This window comes from Eleutherodactylus coqui, chromosome 4 (assembly GCF_035609145.1).
Source record: "Eleutherodactylus coqui strain aEleCoq1 chromosome 4, aEleCoq1.hap1, whole genome shotgun sequence".
Classification (NCBI taxonomy): domain Eukaryota; kingdom Metazoa; phylum Chordata; class Amphibia; order Anura; family Eleutherodactylidae; genus Eleutherodactylus; species Eleutherodactylus coqui.
The window spans coordinates 277,998,071-278,016,512 of record NC_089840.1 but is presented as its reverse complement, the minus strand read 5'-3'; the positions used below and the strand labels follow the sequence as shown (position 1 = coordinate 278,016,512).

At 58.1% G+C, this 18,442-nt stretch overlaps 1 protein-coding gene across 1 annotated transcript in view; it reads right to left on the bottom strand.

The window, feature by feature from the left end:
• The window catches only part of LOC136624343 (zinc finger protein 585A-like), an 86,503-nt gene that overhangs the window by 8,239 nt on the left and 59,822 nt on the right, over positions 1-18,442 (bottom strand). The window lies entirely within an intron of this gene.

Below are 18,442 nucleotides of genomic sequence, written 5' to 3'. Positions count from 1 at the left end.
AATGGATGAGAATTCGTTGGTGTGCGTGTACCCTAAAGATGAGAAACACAAGAACTCAGTAAATAATGTAAGGCTTAAGGGACAGTAAGGAGGGAAAGCCTCAAGGGATCTGGGAGTTTTATGTACATGATGGATGGATGATATGTCACCTTCTATGGAGCCTCATGGGATCTGGGAGCTTTATGTACATGATGGATGGATGATATGTCACCTTCTATGGAGCCTCATGGGATCTGGGAGCTTTATGTACATGATGGATGGATGATATGTCACCTATGGAGCCTCATGGGATCTGGGAGCTTTATGTACATGATGGATGGATGATATGTCACCTTCTATGGAGCCTCATGGGATCTGGGAGCTTTATGTACATGATGGATGGATGATATGTCACCCTCTATGGAGCCTCATGGGATCTGGGAGCTTTATGTACATGATGGATGGATGATATGTCACCTTCTATGGAGCCTCATGGGATCTGGGAGCTTTATGTACATGATGGATGGATGATATGTCACCTTCTATGGAGCCTCATGGGATCTGGGAGCTTTATGTACATGATGGATGGATGATGTGTCACCCTCTATGGAGCCTCATGGGATCTGGGAGCTTTATGCACATGATGGATGGATGATGTGTCACCTTCTGTGGAGAAGGTTTTCTGGTTAACCAAGATATGTTACAAAGGTAATTACTGGGTCAGATGAGATGGCACAGAGTGAGTTCTGCCCAGTGATGGACTGGTTGGCAGCAGCAGATGATTGGCTGAAAAAAAAATGGCGGGAAATGCCTGTCGTTGTCAGGCAGAATCTGGTGGCCTGACAGTGGCTGGTGATTGGTCCAGAGGAGCAAGCTGAGAGGAGCAGCAGTGAGATATGGAGGTGCAGAGATGTGGGCCATCATCATCTGGAAAGGAAGCAGCATCCCACCCTCCCTTAGGTTTGTCGCAGTGTAGTTAATGGGGGATTGTCGCCCGCATTAGGCGGGGGGGGGGGGGCAGGTAAACTTGGGGAGAGTTTGGTGGTGGTAAACTCGTTTCTGTAAGACAGAGTTTACATGAACCGTTATGGTTATTGATTGGTTAATTAACTTGGGTCTGTAAAACAGAGTTTACAGGAAGTGTTATGGTTATTATTGGTTACATTTCTCCCCATTAATAAACACCGCGGCCTTCTTTATCCAATATTGGTGTCTGTGTCGGGTATTTATAAGAGTTTGGTAAGGGTTTAATAAAGTGTAAGATCCCATGGGATTTTTACCGCAGGGTTTATGGACCCGAACTCGAAGCCTTAAAGGGACCTCTGATGCTTTGAATTCTGTTCAGTAAAACCCATGGTCGGCTGGAACACACGTCCGTATCACAGACGCGGAAATGTGTCCATAATACGCTCATCACAAACTCACCTTAAAGGGGTTTTCTCACAAAAAATAAAATTCTAGTTGCTGTGCCCCGCATAAAGTAAAATATAAACTCACGTCCTTTCGGCCCCCTGGGTTGTAGCTGAGTGGCTACCACTGCTCCAGTGCTTGCTTCCAGTTGTACAATGCAGTGAAAGTCAGGTGATTGCTTCAGCCAATCAGACTCCGCACCATCACCATCCAAAACTCCTGGCATCATGCAACCCAGCGTATTAGCACTGATGCCAGGAGTTCAACCTCTGATCCAGAGCTGAGGAGAGGCAGGTATACTTTTTTATTTTATGAGGGGCCGAGCAGCTAGAATTTTTTGTTGTTGTACGCTCTGTTTTTATTAGGTTTACAATACTTTTTTGTGACAAAACCCCTTTAAATATCTAAAATGCTACTGTGTTATTTCTAACCAAATTATGACATGATGAATAAAGGCCCATTTAGATGGGCCGAATGCCAAACACTTGTCCCCGCACATGCTAGCTCCCATGCTGCTGCACAGGAGCTAGTATCATTGGCTCACAGCATAAAATCCATCGTTCAACCAAAGAGAGATAGAAGGGACCGCACACTGTGTTCTCCAAGGGGGCAGCTGATTACATTGCACTCAGCTGACAGCCCGCCGCAGCCCATGCAAAGACAGTGAAGATGAGGGCAAAGTCACGACCCATGCTGGGATTTGCAGAGAGTGCTAGAGCTGAGCGAACATACTCTGCCGAGAATTAGCGACAGAGAGAGAACACGAACCAAGAAAAAAAAAAAAAAAAAAGGTCGGGACCCTGCGTCCCACATACAAAAATGCTCGAATCTCCCATTGTAGTCAATTGGGTTTGTTACTCGAGTAGAGCTCTCAAATTTTAGGAAAAGCTCGACTCGAATAACGCGGACCCGAGCATTTGGGTGCTTGCTCATCTCTAATTATAGCTCATCATAGGGATCACAGACCATGCCAGACCGGGACGCTACTGACTGCAATCCATTTGCCATGGCAACCCATCAGCCCTTGGCATTTACATGGTTCTCCCTCAGTAAACCTTTCACATGCCGTGATTGACAGTGATTGTGTCATGGAAGGGATTAGCTGCTAAAATCAATATTCTCACCGATCCCTGCTGTTGCAGAGGGAGGCCAGCAATCAGTTGTAGCCGGCTTCAGCTGCAGATCATGGAGGAGCAACTTCAGTGCCGGTACCATCCATAGGATGTAACTGTTCCTCCAATCACAGGACCCCCTTCTTACCCAGCGTGTACATATAAGCCCCGGAGCAAGAAGGGGTTAATCAGGGGGATTTATTACGCTATGAAGATACAACATGCTATCTGCTATTTCTTCCCCAGTAATTTGTATGACGCGAGGGAGCCACCGCCTCCTCCTCTTCCCGGGCTCCCTCACGTCCTGCCCCCCCCCCTGGCCCTCTCTCGATCGAGAGCCGCCTCCTCCTCGAGGGAGAGCGGGAAGAGGAGGAGGCGGCTCTCGTGAAATGGAGCGCGGGAAGAACAGGCGGCTCTCGCGCAAGAGAGTGTGGGAAGAGGAGGCGGCTGTCGCGCGAGGGAGTGTGGGAAGAGGAGGAGGCGGTGGCTCTCGCACAAGGGATCACAGGAAGGTGGCTTTCCCCCGAGGGAGCCCGGAGGGAGGAGGTGGCTCTTGCGCGAGGGAGTGCGGGAAGAGGAGGAGGAGGAGGCGGCAGCTCTCGTGCGAGGGATTACAGGAAGGTGGCTTTCCCGCGCGAGAAGAGGAGGAGGCGGCTCTCGCATGAGGGAGCATGGGAAGAGGAGGAGGCGGCTCTTGCGAAAGGGAGTGCGGGAAGAGAAGGCGGCTGTCGCACGAGGGACCGCGGGAAGAGGAGGCGGCTGTCCTGTGAGGGAGCGCGGGAAGAGGAGGCGGCTCTCGCGCGAGGGAGTGCGGGAAGAGCAGGAGCTGGCTCTCGCTCGAAGGAGCTTAGGGGAGGAGGCTCGCGCCCGAGGGAGCCGGGGGGGGGGGGGGAGGAGAAGGAGGAGGCTTTCGCGCGAGGAAGCCTGGGGAGAGGATGAGGAGGCTCTTTGCGCGAGGGAGCGCGGGGGCAAGGAGGAGGCTCTCGCGTGGGGGTAAGGAGGAGGCTCTCGCGCAGGGGTAAGGATGAGGCTGTCACGCGACGGAAATAAGGAGGCTGTCGTGCGAGGGAGCGCGGGGGTAAGAAGGAGGCTGTTGCGCGAGGGAGCCCGGGGGGAGGAGGGGGCTCTCGCGTGAGGGAGCCTGGGGGGAGGAGGGGGCTCTCGCATGAGGGAGCCTGGGGGGAGGAGGAGGTTTTTTGTGCGAGGTAGCCCGGGGGAAGGCGGAGACTATTGCGCGAAGAAGTGATGGGAGGAGGCTCTCGTGAAAGGGAGCGCGGGGGGAGAAGGAGGCTCTCGCGTGAGGGAGCACGGGGGTAGGAGGAGGCTCTCGCGTGAGGGAGCGCAGGCTGAGGAGGCTCTCGCGTGTGGGAGCCCGGGAAGAGGAGGAGGCTCTCGCGTGAGGGAGCCTGGGAAGAGGAGGGGGCTCTCGCGTGAGGGAGCCCGGGAAGAGGAAGAGGCTTTCGTGTGGGGGGAGGAGGAGGCTCTCGCACGAGGGAGCCGGAGGGAGGAGGAGGCTCTCGCACGAGGAAGTGCGGGGGGAGGAGGAGGCTCTAGCACGAGGGAGCGCGAGCGGAGGCTTTCGCGAGGAAGCACGGGGGGAGCAGGCTCTCACGTGAGGGAGCGCGAGAAGAGGTGAAGGCGACTCTAGTGAAAGGGAGCGCGGGAAGAGGAGGAGGCGGCTCTCGCGAAAGGGAGGGCCGAAAGAGGAGAAGGCGGCTCTCGCACGAGGGAGCGCGGGAATAGGAGGAGGCGGCTCTCATGAAAGGGAGCACGGGAATAGGTGGAGGTGGCTGTATCGCGAGGGAGCGCGGGAAGAGGAGGTGGTGGCTCTTGCACGAGGGAAGAGGAGGAGGAGGTGGCTCTCGCGTGAGGGAGCGCGGGAAGAGGAGGAGGAGGCGGCATTCGCACGAGGGAGCGCAGGAAGAGGAGGAGAAGGTGGCTCTCGTGCGAGGGAGCGCGGGAAGAGGAGGAGGCGGTGGTGGCTCTCGCGCGAGAGGGAGCTCGGGGAGAGGAGGAGGAGGCGGCGGCAGCTCTTGTGCGAGGGACCCCGGAGGGAAGGAGGCGGCTCTCGCGCAAGGGAGCCCGGGGGGGTGGGAGGCTCTCGCGCGAGGGAGCCCGGGGGGGTGGCTCTTGTGCGAGGGAGCGCGGAGGGAAAAGTCTCTCGTGCAGGGGGAGAAGGAGGCTCTCGCACGAGGGAGCGCGGGGGGAGGCTCTCACGCGAGGGAGCGCGGGGGGAGGAGGAGGCTCTCGCGCAAGGGAGCGCGGGGGGAGGAGGAGGCTCTCGTGCGAGGGAGCCTGGGGGGAGTAGGAGGAGGATCTCCCGCGAGGGAGCCCGGGAGGAGTAGGAGGAGGATCTCCCGCGAGGGAGCCCGGGGGGAGTAGGAGGAGGATCTCCCGCGAGGGAGCCCGGGGGGAATAGGAGGCGGCTCTCGTGCGAGGGAGCCCGGAATGAGGAGGAGGCGGCTCTCGCGTGAGGGAGCCCGGGGGGAGGAGGAGGCTCTCGCGCGATGGAGCACGGGGGGAGAAGGAGGCTCTCGCGTGAGGGAGCGCGGGGGGAGGAGGAGGCTCTCGCATGAGGGAGAGCGGGGAGAGAAGGAGGCTCTCGCGCGAGGGAGCGCGGGGGGAGGAGGAGTCTCTCGCGCGAGGGAGGAGGAGCCTCTCGTGCGAGGGAGCGCAAGGGGAGGAGGAGGAGGCTCTAAGGGTGGGAGTAAGGAGGCGGGGGGAGGAGGAGGAGGCGGCTCTTGCTCGCGCGAGGGAGCCCGGGGGGAGGAGGAGTAGGCTCTCACGCGAGGGAGGCCGGGGGGAGGAGTAGGCACTCGCGCAAGGGAGCCCGGGGGGAGGAGTAGACTCTCGCGCGAGGGAACCCCGGGAAGAGGAGTAAACTCTCGCGCGGGGGAGCCCCGGGGGGAGGAGTAGGCTCTCGCGCGAGGGAGCCCCGGGGGGAGGAGCAGGCTCTCGCGCGAGGGAGCCCGGGCGGAGGAGTAGGCTCTAGCGCGAGGGAGCGCGGGGGGAGTAGGAGGCTCTCGCGCGAGGGGAGAAGGAGGCTCTCGCGAGAGGAAGCGCGGGGGGAGAAGGAGGCTCTCGCGCGTGGGGAGAAGGAGGCTTTCGCGCGAGGGAGCGTGGGGGGAGAGGGAGGCTCCCGTGCGAGGGAGCGCAAGGGGAGGGGGAGGCTCTCGTGCGAGGGGAGGAGGAGGCTCTCGCGCGAGGGAGCGCGGGGGGGAGGAAGAGGAGGAGGCTTTAAGGGCGGGAGTAAGGAGGCGGGGGGAGGAGGAGGAGGCGGCTCTTGCTCGCGCGAGGAAGCACGGGGGGAGGAGGAGTAGGCTCTCGCGCAAGGGAGCCCGGGGGAAGTAGGAGGCTATCGCGCGAGGGAGCCCGAGGGGAGTACAAGGCTTTTGCGTGAGGGAGCCCGGGGGGAGTAGGAGGAGGCTCTCTTGTGAGGGAGCGCAGTGGGAGATGGAGGAGGAGCCTCTCGTGCGAAGGAGCGTGGGGGGAGGAGGCTCTTGCTCGAGGGAGGGCGGGGGGAGGAGGAGACTCTCGCTCGAGGTGAGGGGGTCACGTGGGAGGAGGCTTGCATGAGGAAGCGCGGGGGGAGGAGGAGGCTCTCGCATGAGGGAGTGCGGGGGGAGTAGAAGGCTCTCGCGCGAGGGAGTGCGGGGGAAGGAGGAGGCTCTCGCGCGAGGCAGCGCGGGGGGGAGGAGGAGGCTCTCGATGCGAGGCAGCGCGGGGGGAGGAGGAGGCTCTCGTGCGAGGGAGCGCAGGATGGAGGAGGAGGCTCTCGCTCGAGGGAGCGCGGGGGGGGGGGGAGGAGGCTCTCTCGCAAGGAAGCGCGGGGGGAGGAGGAAGCTCTCCCACGAGGGAGCGCAGGGGGACGAGGAGGTACTTGTGCGAGGAAGCCCGGGGGAGGAGAAGGAGGCGGAGGCGGTGGCTCTTGCTCGCGCGAGGGAGCCCGGGGGGGGGGGGGGGAGGAGGCTGTCGCACAAGGGAGCCCGGGGCAGGTAGGAGGCTGTCGAGCGAGGGAGCCCGGGGGGAGTAGGAGTGGGAAGCTCTCGCGCGAGGGAGCCCGGGGGGAGTAGGAGTGGGAAGCTCTCGCGCGAGGGAGCCCGGGGGGAGTAGGAGTGGGAAGCTCTCGCGCGAGGGAGCCCGGGGGGAGTAGGAGTGGGAGGCTCTCGCGCGAGGGAGCTCGGGGGGAGTGGGAGGCTCTCGCGCGTGAGGGAGCCCGGGGGGAGTGGGAGGCTCTCTTGCGTGAGGGAGCCCGGGGGGAGTGGGAGGCTCTCTTGCGTGAGGGAGCCCGGGGGGAGTGGGAGGCTCTCTTGCGTGAGGGAGCCCGGGGGGAGTGGGAGGCTCTCTTGCGTGAGGGAGCCCGGGGGGAGTGGGAGGCTCTCTTGCGTGAGGGAGCCCGGGGGGAGTGGGAGGCTCTCTTGCGTGAGGGAGCCCGGGGGGAGTGGGAGGCTCTCTTGCGTGAGGGAGCCCGGGGGGAGTGGGAGGCTCTCTTGCGTGAGGGAGCCCGGGGGGAGTGGGAGGCTCTCTTGCGTGAGGGAGCCCGGGGGGAGTGGGAGGCTCTCTTGCGTGAGGGAGCCCGGGGGGAGTGGGAGGCTCTCTTGCGTGAGGGAGCCCGGGGGGAGTGGGAGGCTCTCGCGCGAGGGAGCCCGGGGGGAATGGGAGGCTCGCACAATGAAGCGCAGGGGGAGGACGCTCGCGCGAAGGAGCCCGGAAGGAGGAGGCTCTCGCGCGAGGAGCGCGGGGGGAGGAGGCTCTAAGGGTGGGAGTAAGAAGGCGGGGGGGGAGGAGGAGGTGGCGGCTCTTGCTCGCGCGAGGGAGCCCGGGGGGAGGAGTATGCTCTCGCGCGAGGGAGCCCGGGGGGAGGAGTATGCTCTCGCGCGAGGGAGCCCGGGGGGAGTAGGAGGCTCTCGCGCGAGGAAGCCTAGGGGGAGGAGGAGGCTCTCGCGCGAGGGAGGGAGGAGGAGGCTCTCGCGCGAGGGAGCGCGGGGGGAGGAGGAGGCTCTCGCGCAAGGGAGCGCGGGGGGGAGGAGGAGGCTCTCGCGAGAGGGAGCGCGGGGGGAGGAGGAGGCTCTCGCGCGAGGGAGCGCGGGAGGAGGAGCCTCTCGCGCAATGGAGAGTGGGGGGAGGAGGAGGAGGCGGCGGCGGTGGCTCTTGCTTGCGTGAGGGAGCGCGGAGGAAGGCGTCTCTCGCGCGGGGGGAGAAGAAGGCTCTTGCGTGAGGGAGCGCGGGGGGAGAAGGAGGCTCTCGCACGAGGGAGCGCGGGGGGAGAAGGAGGCTCTCGCACGAGGGAGCGTGGGGGGAGAAGGAGGCTCTCGCACGAGGGAGAGCGGGGGGAGAAGGAGGCTCTCGCACGAGGAGTAGGCTCTCGCGCGAGGCAGCCCGGGGGGAGTAGGAGTAGGCTCTCGCGCGAGGCAGCCCGGGGGGAGTAGGAGTAGGCTCTCGCGCGAGGCAGCCCGGGGGGAGTAGGAGTAGGCTCTCGCGCGAGGCAGCCCGGGGGGAGTAGGAGTAGGCTCTCGCGCGAGGCAGCCCGGGGGGAGTAGGAGTAGGCTCTCGCGCGAGGCAGCCCGGGGGGAGTAGGAGTAGGCTCTCGCGCGAGGGAGCCCGGGGGGAGGAGTATGCTCTTGCGCGAGGGAGCCCGGGGGGAGGAGTAGGCTCTCGCGCGAGGGAGCCCGGGAGGAGGAGTAGGCTCTCGCGCGAGGGAGCCCGGGGGGAGTAGGAGGCTCTCGCGCGAGGAAGCCTAGGGGGAGGAGGAGGCTCTCGCGCGAGGTAGGGAGGAGGAGGCTCTCGCGCGGGGGGAGGAGGAGGCTCTCGCGCAAGGGAGCGCGGGGGGAGGAGGAGGCTCTCGCGAGAGGGAGCGCGGGGGGAGGAGGAGGCTCTCGCGAGAGGGAGCGCGGGGGGAGGAGGAGGCTCTCGCGCGAGGGAGCGCGGGAGGAGGAGGCTCTCGCGTGAGGGAGCGCGGGAGGAGGAGCCTCTCGCGCAATGGAGAGCGGGGGGAGGAGGAGGCTCTCGCGCGATGGAGAGCGGGGGGAGGAGGAGGAGGCGGCGGCGGTGGCTCTTGCTTGCGTGAGGGAGCGCGGAGGAAGGCGTCTCTCGCGCGGGGGGAGGACAAGGCTCTTGCGTGAGGGAGCGCGGGGGGAGGAGGAGGCTCTCGCACGAGGGAGCGCGGGGGGAGAAGGAGGCTCTCGCACGAGGGAGCGCGGGGGGAGAAGGATGCTCTCGCACGAGGGAGAGCGGGGGGAGAAGGAGGCTCTCGCACGAGGAGTAGGCTCTCGCGCGAGGCAGCCCGGGGGGAGTAGGAGTAGGCTCTCGCGCGAGGGAGCCCGGGGGGAGTAGGAGTAGGCTCTCGCGCGAGGCAGCCCGGGGGGAGTAGGAGTAGGCTCTCGCGCGAGGCAGCCCGGGGGGAGTAGGAGTAGGCTCTCGCGCGAGGGAGCCCGGGGGGAGTAGGAGTAGGCTCTCGCGCGAGGGAGCCCGGGGAGAGTAGGAGTAGGCTCTCGCGCGAGGGAGCCCGGGGGGAGTAGGAGTAGGCTCTCGCGCGAGGGAGCCCGGGGGGAGTAGGAGTAGGCTCTCGCGCGAGGCAGCCCGGGGGGAGTAGGAGTAGGCTCTCGCGCGAGGCAGCCCGGGGGGAGTAGGAGTAGGCTCTCGCGCGAGGCAGCCCGGGGGGAGTAGGAGTAGGCTCTCGCGCGAGGGAGCCCGGGGGGAGGAGTATGCTCTTGCGCGAGGGAGCCCGGGGGGAGGAGTAGGCTCTCGCGCGAGGGAGCCCGGGAGGAGGAGTAGGCTCTCGCGCGAGGGAGCCCGGGGGGAGTAGGAGGCTCTCGCGCGAGGAAGCCTAGGGGGAGGAGGAGGCTCTCGCGCGAGGTAGGGAGGAGGAGGCTCTCGCGCGGGGGGAGGAGGAGGCTCTCGCGCAAGGGAGCGCGGGGGGAGGAGGAGGCTCTCGCGAGAGGGAGCGCGGGGGGAGGAGGAGGCTCTCGCGCGAGGGAGCGCGGGAGGAGGAGGCTCTCGCGTGAGGGAGCGCGGGAGGAGGAGCCTCTCGCGCAATGGAGAGCGGGGGGAGGAGGAGGCTCTCGCGCGATGGAGAGCGGGGGGAGGAGGAGGAGGCGGCGGCGGTGGCTCTTGCTTGCGTGAGGGAGCGCGGAGGAAGGCGTCTCTCGCGCGGGGGGAGGACAAGGCTCTTGCGTGAGGGAGCGCGGGGGGAGGAGGAGGCTCTCGCACGAGGGAGCGCGGGGGGAGAAGGAGGCTCTCGCACGAGGGAGCGCGGGGGGAGAAGGATGCTCTCGCACGAGGGAGAGCGGGGGGAGAAGGAGGCTCTCGCACGAGGAGTAGGCTCTCGCGCGAGGCAGCCCGGGGGGAGTAGGAGTAGGCTCTCGCGCGAGGGAGCCCGGGGGGAGTAGGAGTAGGCTCTCGCGCGAGGCAGCCCGGGGGGAGTAGGAGTAGGCTCTCGCGCGAGGCAGCCCGGGGGGAGTAGGAGTAGGCTCTCGCGCGAGGGAGCCCGGGGGGAGTAGGAGTAGGCTCTCGCGCGAGGGAGCCCGGGGAGAGTAGGAGTAGGCTCTCGCGCGAGGGAGCCCGGGGGGAGTAGGAGTAGGCTCTCGCGCGAGGGAGCCCGGGGGGAGTAGGAGTAGGCTCTCGCGCGAGGGAGCCCGGGGGGAGTAGGAGTAGGCTCTCGCGCGAGGGAGCCCGGGGGGAGCAGGAGTAGGCTCTCGCGCGAGGGAGCCCGGGGGGAGTAGGAGGAGGCTCTCGCGCGAGGGAGCCCGGGAGGGGGTAGGAGGAGGCTCTCGTGCGAGGGAGCCCGGGAGGGGGTAGGAGGAGGCTCTCCCCCGAGGGAGCCCGGGGGGAGTAGGAGGAGGCTCTCGCGCGAGGGAGCCCGGGAGGGGGTAGGAGGAGGCTCTCCCGCGAGGGAGCCCGGGGGGGAGTAGGAGGAGGCTCTCCTGCGAGGGAGCCCGGGGGGAGTAGGAGGAGGCTCTCCCGCGAGGGAGCCCGGGGGGAGTAGGAGGAGGCTCTCCCGCGAGGGAGCCCGCGGGGAGTAGGAGGCGGCTCTCATGCGAGGGAGCCCGGAATGAGGAGGAGGCAGCTCTCACATGAGGGAGCGCAGGGGAGTCTCTCGTGGCGGGGTAGAAGGGGGCTCTCGTGCGAGGGAGCGCGAGGGGAGGGGGAGGCTCTCGTGTGAGGGAGCGCGGGGGGAAGAGGAGGCTCTCGCGTGAGGGGAGAAGTAGGCTCTCGCGCGAGGGAGCGCGGGGGGAGTAGGAGGCTCTCGCGCGAGGGGAGAAGGAGGCTCTCGCGAGAGGAAGCGCGGGGGGAGAAGGAGGCTCTCGTGCGGGGGGAGAAGGAGGCTTTCGTGCGAGGGAGCGCGGGGGGGAGAGGGAGGCTCCCGTGAGATGGAGCGCGAGGGGAGGGGGAGGCTCTCGTGCGAGGGGAGGAGGAGGCTCTCGCGCGAGGGAGCGCGGGGGGGGAGGAGGAGGAGGCTTTAAGGGCGGGAGTAAGGAGGCGGGGGGAGGAGGAGGAGGCGGCTCTTGCTCGCGCGAGGAAGCACGGGGGGAGGAGGAGTAGGCTCTCGCGCAAGGGAGCCCGGGGGAAGTAGGAGGCTCTCGCGCTAGGGAGCCCGGGGGGAGTACGAGGCTCTTGCGCAAGGGAGCCCGGGGGGAGTACGAGGAGGCTCTCGCGAGGGAACCCAGGGGGAGTAGGAGGCGGCTCTCGCGCGAGGGAGCCCGAAATGAGGAGGAGGCGGCTCTCGCGTGAGGGAGCGCAGGGGAAGGAGGCTCTCGCACGAGGAAATTCTGGAGCCCCATGAGGCAGAAAAAGGGGCATTTTTGGGGATTTGGGGGAAAGCGCTCGTTCTATCAGTTGTGTCACTTATTTATATTCTTTTGGGGGGATTTTGTACGGATTGTAGAAAGTGAGTTTTTATAGTGGAGGCCAAATAATCCTGATTGTAGCTGGAGATGTTCTCGGCCTTCTGGAGGCTTCTATTCCCAGTCATGTTACAGGCCTGCCAATAGGGGGCACTGCAGAGGCCTTCTACCATCTCCTATGTACATCCCAGACTTCGCAGAGGCCCATTTACATGGGATGATCCCCGTTCAGAGTTGCTCGCCATCCCGTGTAAATGCCTGCAGAGACTGAATGACTGAGTGAGAGTTGTTCAGTGTAAACAACAGTCGGTCAGTTTTGAATGACTGCTTGCTTACAGTGAATGGAGGCGGCGGGAAGAAAACACTCCCCCGGCCGGCCCGCCTCCATGCTGGCTGTGCTTTCATTCTGAACAATTCCAGTGATAGTCACTCCTGTGTAACAGCCAGCAGTGAGCGTCACTGGGTCGGACTGTTAAAGGGGTTGTCCGGCCATAAACATTAGGTCTCATTACTTCTGTTTGCCAATTTCCATGCACTTTGTAATATACATTGTGCATGGAAAATGAAGCAAACAGACGTTTTGGACTTACCTGAAGGGATGCCCCCCCCTGTGTTGCTCCTCCGTCGTCCCTGGTTACCACAAGAATCTTCTCTTCTTGTCGGGCCAGCTCTTGTCGGCGCGGGAACGAGCCCCTTCTCATCCGCGCATGCGCAGTTCTTCTCTCTGCAGCCGGGACCGATATACGATCTTCTCGTGTGCAGGGGGGGGGAGGATGGAAGAGCCTCAGAGCAGGAACTGAGCTCCCGCCCCCTCTCTGCCTCCTCTCCGCCCCTCTGCAGTATTTTCAATAAGGAGAGGCGGGACAGGGGCGGGGCTAAGGTCCGCGAATTAGCCCCGCCCCCGTCTCGGCTCTCCCCATTGCAAATACTGCAGAGGGGCGGAGAGGAGGCAGAGAGGGGGCGGGAGCTCAGTTCCTGCTCTGAGGCTCTTCCATCCTCCCCCCCCCCCTGCACACAAGAAGATCGTATATCGGTCCCGGCTGCAGAGAGAAGAACTGCGCATGCGCGGATGAGAAGGGGCTCGTTCCCGCGCCGACAAGAGCTGGCCCGACAAGAAGAGAAGATTCTTGTGGTAACCAGGGACAACGGAGGAGCAACACAGGGGGGGGGGGCATCCCTTCAGGTAAGTCCAAAACTTCTGTTTGCTTCATTTTCCATGCACAATGTATATTACAAAGTGCATGGAAATTGGCAAACAGAAGTAATGAGACCTAATGTTTATGGCCGGACAACCCCTTTAAGTATGGTTTACCCCACAGCTGATGCCCTGTAAATGGGGCTTTACATGGCCGCTAATCTCCTGCACCTCCCAGTGTCTCAACAAGGGGAAGCTGTGACCCCACATACCTCCACCTGCAGCCAGTCAGGAGCCGTGGGGTTGTTCTGTGCTTACAGGACCTGTGATGATGTCACCATCATGTGATCAGTGTGTTGGCGCAGACAAGGGGTCACATGACCAGGTCTCTCTGCTCAGTTGCTGCAGGACTCTGTTGTGTGGGGATGTATTCAGAGAGTAGATGGAGTAGAGCGGAGCGTGTGGAAGATAGAGGGATAGAGCCGAGCATTAGAGATGAGCGAGTATACTCGGTAAAGGCAATTGCTCGAGCGAGCATTGCCTTTATCGAGTACCTGCCCGCTCGAGACGAAAGGTGAGTAGCGGCTGTCAGCAGGAGGGAGCGGGGGGGAAGAGGGAGAGAAAGATCTCCGTACCGTTCCGCTCCGCTCTCCCCCGCAGCTCCCTGTCCGCCGCCGGCACCCGAACCTTTCATCTCGAGCGGGCAGATACTCGATAAAGGCAATGCTCGCTCGAGCAATTGCCTTTAGCGAGTATACTCGCTCATCTCTACCGAGCATGTGTGAGACAGAGGAGCAGAGCTGAGTGGCCTTTCCTATCCTCTACCCTGTGACAGAGACACTTTGGCCCAGGCTTCTGTAACATTAGATTGAATAAGCTGAATAAAGTATCTACTACCTACAATGAATGGACATAATAGTCAACCTATAGATATATTCAGAGGGGCCAGACAGGGATGCCCTCTTCACTCTTACTTTTTAACCTCTTACCAGATCCCCTACTACATAATTTCCAATCGCTGACCTGGTACTAACCAACCCATTTATACCACTCTAATAACTCAGATGATGTACTGATAATTGTCAAAACCAGACTGTTAGTGTGTCGCTGGTGCTTCAAGATCTCCAAAAATTAGGACCATCATCGGGATATGCTTTTTACTTGGAGAAAACTGTAGCCCTATTAATAAATGGCCCGTCTCAACCTGGAGTGGACCCTACAATATCCTTTTCAGTGGCAAACAAGCTCTAGTACATACCTTGGTGTTCATATACCTAAATCATACCACAAATATGTGATTAAAGGGTTTGTCTCACGCCGAAATGTTGTTTTTTTTTTATTCAATAGGCCCCCCGTTCGGCGCGAGACAAACCCAAGGGATGGGTTAAAAAAAAAAAAAAAAAAGTTTATTACTTACCCGAATCCCCGCGCTGCGGCGACTGCTTTCTTCCTTTACCAAGATGGCCACCGGGATCTTCACCCACGATGCACCGTGGGCTCTGTGCGGTCCATTGCCGATTCCAGCCTCCTGATTGGCTGGAATCGGCACACGTGACGGGGCGGAGCTACGAGGACCAGCTCTCCGGCATGAGCGGCCCCATTCACCAGGGAGAAGACCGGACTGCGCAAGCGCGTCTAAAAATGCCAGAAGACAGCGAATTCAGACGGATCCATGGCGACGGGGACGCCAGCGACGGAGCAGGTAAGTGAATAACTTCTGTATGGCTCATATTTAATGCACGATGTATATTACAAAGTGCATTAATATGGCCATACAGAAGTGTATAACCCCACTTAATTTCACGAGACAACCCCTTTAATATCAAACCTTATATTACATCATTGGAAGAAACCCTATTAAAATGGAGAAAGCGCTCCCTGTCTACATAGGCAGTTGTCACCTGAATGAGATGGTGTCATTTTCTAATATATATATATATCTACTATATATGCTTCATGCTCTTCCAATATATCTTGCTCCCAAGGATGAAAAATTGATAAAGACTTTGTTACATAAACTTATTTTGAAGGGGGGCAGATATTAGATACCCTCTAATATCTTAAGACAACAGAAATGTAATGGCGGGATAAACCTCCCGTACAATATAGCAGCATTAACGAGAATATAACTGATTGGACACAACAAACCTCTGTATTTGCGAATATGAATATTGAACAAAATCTCATACCATGGATCACTCGCCCTAATTTCTTACATCTCCCATAACTGATGACTCCGGAGGAATGCAGAGACAATTCCTTATTAATATTGACGTGGAAGTTGGGGCAAAATCTGTGGAAGTCAACCTCCTCACACCCTAATTTCTCAATATACTTGACGCTGCTGAAAAACCCAAATTTTCAACACAACACAACGGAGAATTCCACCAGTGGCACAAGGGTGTGATAATTAACATCAAATACTTATTGAATGAAGACACCCATGACATGCTGTCTCTTTCATATCTACAAAAGAAATACCCCCAAACTTATATTACTTTTTTCCCTTCTCTACAGGCAAAAAGCTATATAGACAGGACATTGGCCAACATGTTCCGACATGAATGGTCTGGCAAGCTGGGGTAACTTGCCTCTGGATCACTGACTTCTTGCATCGGAAATGAGCTCCACACAAGTAGAAAATGCTGAGGAGACGTGGGTTCTCTTTTAAATCTGGCTCAGGCCTGCCAGTTTTTATTGCAAATCACACAGCACAACAAACGTATTCAGCATGTCATATGTGCATAGCATACACATCATATAAAGTCTGTATATCGGGGTTTACCAACCGTCAGCGCCACCGTCACTACCTTGCCTAGGGTGTCTAAAGGGTGTCTTCCTCTGACTGACTGGCAACAGTCCCCAAACTGGTCCGCACGGACGTCAGGCTCACAGTCCGGATGGCTGCTCCTGCAGCCTCCCTGGCTAGCAGCCAGCATTCCCCCTTTGAATGGAACAGGGACTAAAGGCCCCTTTACATGCAAAGATGATTGCTAAAATGATGGCTTTTGAGCCATTATTTTGCATAAATTACTAATTGGTACCAATGCCTATTAGTACCAATTAGTAGTGTGTGAGACAACAGGAGCTATATTCAGAGAACAGCGGGTGGTCTGTTTTCTAAATAAATCCCCTTGTTTTGCCACGGGGCTGATAGCTGAAACAATATAACCAGAGCTCCCGGGGAAGAGCACGGCATGCGGTCCTTGGATCCCAATATGTTGTAAAACCAAAAATAAATAGCTCCATGACAATGTATCAAAGGCCTTCTCTAAATCAAGTGCCAAAAGAGTCATCGGTGATTTTGCTTTAAAGACACAATCTATGATGTTGAAAATCTTATGGATGTTGTCCGGGGCTTGTCTCGCAGGTATAAATCCTTACTGATTTCTATGAACCAAGGATGGAAGTAAACTGTTCAGTCAGGTAGCAAGAATATATGTGCAAATCTTATAGTCTAAGTTAAGTAATGAGTTTGTATGATCGTTATTATCCTTTGGGATTAGTGTAAATTGAAAATTTTAAAATTCATGTGGCAGACTCTTTCCTTTCAGGGGGTCCTGAAATATTTTTTAACCCTTTCCAATCCACTGTCTGATGTCTGAAGACATTATGATTTAAAGCTGTACAGCTCCAATGTTGGAAGACGTCCGTCGGGGTTCTCTTACTGTATATTGCCAGCCTCTGCTGTCCGAGCCTATCCAACGTGTCACCTCATGCAGTACTGGCTTTAGCCAGCAGATAGCGCCGTTGTATAATGGCAGAAAAAAAGTAAGCCCCCTAGGAAAACTGAGATACAAATTGCATTGGAAAGGGTTAAAACTAAGCTGTATTTGAATATTTTATAATATAGAGTAGTGAATGCATCGAGACCAGGAGCCTTTCCAAGTTTAAGGTTTTAATGGCATATAGAATTTCTTCCTTGGAGATATTAGTATTCAGAGAGTCTCTCTTGGAACTAGTAATAGAGGAGAGATTTAAAAATGTGGATCCTGGAGACAGAACATCACTGTCCCAGGCTTTACATAATGTGTTATAGTAGTTGAGAAAAATGTTCTAGATCAAATCTTGGTTAGATGTCATGGTCCCCTGGGAGGTATTCATTTTGAAAACTGCATTAATTTTTGCCCAACTCCAAAGGCGGGTAGAAGGCAGTCTAGCTTGTTTGCAAATTTATAATAAATCGCACCTGTACACTGAAGGGTTCTTTCCACCTGCTGCGAGAGAAGGGTATTGATTTGTAGTTTAGTATACTTAATTTCTTTTGTTGTAAAAGAAAGGTTGTGTTGGTTTAACCCTTTCCAATCCACTCTCTGACCTCCAAAGACATTATGATTTAAGGCTGTACAGCTCCAATGTTGGAAGACATCCATCAGGATTCTCTTACTGTACATTGCCAGCCTCTCTGCTGTCGGAGCCTATCCAACGTGTCACTTCATGCAGTACTGGCTTTAGCCAGCATATAGCGCTGTTGTATAATGTCAGAAAAAAAGTAAGCCCCCTAGGAAAACCAGGATACGAATTGGATTGGAAAGGGTTAAATTCTCTAAAAGGAAGAGCTTTCTCTCTAAGGCTAGAAGGGCCTAACATTTTCTCGTTTTCTTTTGGAAGCTATTTTAATCAGATGTCTCCTTATATAAGCTTTATGAGTAGAGATGAGCGAGCGTACTCGGCCACGCCCCTTTTTTGCCCGAGCGCCGAGATTTTCGAGTACTTCCGTACTCGGGCGAAAAGATTCGGGGGGCGCCGTGGGTGAGTGGGGGGTTGCAGCGGGGAGTGGGGGGGAGAGGGAGAGAGGGCTCCCCCCTGTTCCCCGCTGCTACCCCCCGCTCCGCCACGCCTAACCCCACCCCCCGGCGTCCCCCAAATCTTTTCACCCGAGTACGGAAGTACTCGTAAATCGCGGTGCTCGATCGAGTAATTGCTCAAAACGAGTAGGTTTGCTCATCTCTATTTATGAGCTAGCCAAGTTCATACAGGGGAAGAATCAGGGCTGGTGTAAGTTTTGAAATAGTCTGTGAGTTGTTGCGTGATCTGAGCGAGAAGTTGTGGGTCTGATAAAGAGAGTTATGAAAAAAGGTCAACACCCCCCTATGTTTTGTAGGGGCACAAGCAGTTTGGAATCTTGTATATTGTGAATGGAAATAGCTAGGAGAGGAAGATTGAGAAAAACGAGTGTCTTGGACACATATAACGTCTGAATGGTGATTCACATATTATAAAAAGGCCTGTTTTCTTTTCTGAGGGCAATTAGATCCTCCTACATTAAGGTAAATAATGTGGATCATGAGGAAGGATGCAATTGGACACCTGTCTGTGAGACATTGTGGTGAGATGGACTTTGTTGACAACCTAACTAAAGAAGAACTGAATGGAAACCTGTAGTTCAGACATATTAAAGACATATAATATAAAACAAGAAGGTGGGTCCTGAGGCCCAACGCAGGATGACTGAAATCGTTTCTCAGTGATGGGTGTGCGACAGTCAACTTATGTATACCAACCTGCAAAGCAAGGCCGGAACTGCACTGGCCTTTCATAAGGCTTTGCTATATGAGGTTGTAAAAAGGGTTTAGTAATCCCTTTCCCAATACATAATGGATTTAATCCAAATTATGTTCTACAGACTGCTCCCAGAATAGAAATAGAGCCTCCAGGTCTCAGAGCGGTGTCTGCAGAAAGCAGGTAGAAGAGGCAAAAATCAACACTAACTTGGTAATTATAACGTAAAGTAAATAAGGTCAGTCTGGCACAAGGCCCCCACGTTGCGGATACACCCAACATCAGTCTTAAAAGACCAATGTCACACACATCCGTACTCATTCATTCCGACTGACAGCCGGAAGTGACGTCAGACGCCAGGAGCAGCGCGCCGAGACAGAGGCACGAGCGGGGGGCTGAAGGGGACATCGGAGCAGCTCAGCAGCCGATACCGGCGCCGAAGCAGGTGCGGGGGCAGTAAG